General features: G+C 40.1%; 1 protein-coding gene across 5 annotated transcripts in view; it reads right to left on the reverse strand.

Moving 5' to 3' along the window:
- ODF2 (outer dense fiber of sperm tails 2) overlaps positions 1–2,176 on the reverse strand; it is a 40,682-nt gene that overhangs the window by 31,729 nt on the left and 6,777 nt on the right. The gene's annotated exons all lie outside the window — the stretch shown is intronic.

A 2,176-nucleotide genomic window follows, 5' to 3' on the forward strand; every position in this document is an offset into this window, starting at 1 on the left:
TTCTATATATTTTTAGTTGTCCAGATAATTTCTTTCTATTTTTTTAGTAGAGATGGGGTCTTGCTCTTGCTCAGGCTGGTCTCGAATTCCTGAGCTCAAACAATCCGCCTGCCTCAGCCTCCCAGAGTACTAGGATTACAGGCGTGAGCCACCGCGCCCGGTCTTCCATGTCCTTTTTTTTTTCTTAAATATGGAACACTTCATGAATTTGTGTGTCATCCTTGCCTGGGAGCCATGCTAATCTTCTCTGTACTGTTCCAACTTTAGTATATGTGCTGCTGAAGCAAGCACCTTTTTCATGTTTAGGTATGTTTAGATATACAAACACTTACCATTGTGTTAGAATCGCCTACAGTATTCAATACAGTAAGACGCTGTATAGGTTTGTAGCCTAGGAGTGATAGGTTACACCAGATAGTCTAGGTGTGTAGGAGGATATACCACCCAGGTGTGTGTAAGTATACACTACAGTATTTGCACAAAGACGAAATCGCCTAATGACACATTTCTCACAACATATCCCCAGCATTAAGCAATATATGACTGTATATTTAAAAAACAACAAAAAAACATGTACAGGAGAAAGTGTGACAATAAATGTACCAGGACACTGGTTACTCCCTGTGACAGGGAGGCAGTGACAGGAACAGGCCAAAGGGCAGCTTCTAGGTAGCTGAGTGATGGTTACACAGGTGCACTCAACTTGTAAAAACTCATCAACCAATACACTTGTGATGTGTGTACTTCCCTGTAGTTTTCAACAAAAAGTTTTTTGTTTTTTGTTTAATAGAGATGAAGTCTCGCTGTGTTGCCCAGGCTGGAGTGCAATGGCAATTCACAGGCATGAACATGGTGTACTACAGCCCAGAAGCAGGCTCAAGCTGTCTTCCCACCATAGCCTCCCAGGGTGCTGGAACTATAGGCATGCACCACCGTGCCCAGCTCAATGAGAAGTTTTTAAAACTTAATAGCAGCCAGATTTGTGCAGTAGAATAACAAGTGATTACTTATTTTTCTGTATTTTAACATTTCTGTAATAAAAATAGATCACTTTTAATAACAGAAGAAAAAAAACTAGACTTTCTTTCTCCCAAAGATGATCTTACTTACGAGAAAGAGTTTTAAGAAATCAAACAGGAATCCCACATGCACACAGCAGCTTCTAATCTCCATTTCCAGATCCACCCCGAACTGCCACCTCCTGGGGCCTTTCTCCTTTTGTCCACAATGGACAGGGTTACGCTAGGGCCACCCAGGTATACGGGAAGACACTCAGAGGTGGAAAGGGGCAGGTCCAAGAGAGAAAGCAGGAAAGACAGCTACTGCTTGAGCTGCTGAGAGAGCTTGGACAAGTCACCCCTCTGGGTCCCTCCATCTCTAGGATTCCATGGCCACAGGACTGGAAGCAGGCATTGAGCTTTCCAGAGGGGATCATCACTCCTAGCAACCGTGTCAGCAGGAAGTCAATTTGCGTAGCAGCATCTCTTTGATGTATACTTTTAAAACTACCAAGGCTTTTCACTTTTTTAAAAAGCGTTTTTAATTATAAAATACATTATGCTTGTTGTAAAGAAATTCAAACAGGCCATAGAAAATAAAACATCAAAGCCTGCCACACCATGGAGGTAATCACTGCTTACCACTGCTTGCATACCCTCCCAGAAAATATTATGCATATATAAACATACGCATACATACACAGACACAGACATCCCTTTTCTGCACAAATAGGGCCAAACTCTACATGTTGTGCATCTCTGTGCTTCACTATCATGTATAAATATCTACCTCAATCTTTGTGTGGCTGCATGGTATTCCATTGTATGGATGTATTATAATTTAACCCATACCCTCCTGATAGACATTTAGCTTGCTTCCAGTTTTTGTTATAAACAATGCTATAGCAAAAAATCCATAAACATATCCCTATACTCTTCTGTAACTTTTTTAGGCTAAATTACTAGATGTAAAAACTACAGAATCAGTGTTTAGACAGGTGCTGCCAAACTGCCTCCAGCACAGTTGAATCAGTTTCACGATCCTATTGAAAATGTTTAAAAAGGTTCATTGATAGCCCATACGCTTGATGGCATGAGATATTTGTAATCTTTTAAACTTTTTTCCATTTAATAAAAATGATAGCTCATTGGTTGTTTTTTTTTTTTTTTTTTTTTTT

Source organism: Propithecus coquereli, unplaced genomic scaffold (genome assembly GCF_000956105.1).
Source record: "Propithecus coquereli isolate 6110/MARCELLA unplaced genomic scaffold, Pcoq_1.0 Scaffold142, whole genome shotgun sequence".
NCBI lineage: Eukaryota > Metazoa > Chordata > Mammalia > Primates > Indriidae > Propithecus > Propithecus coquereli.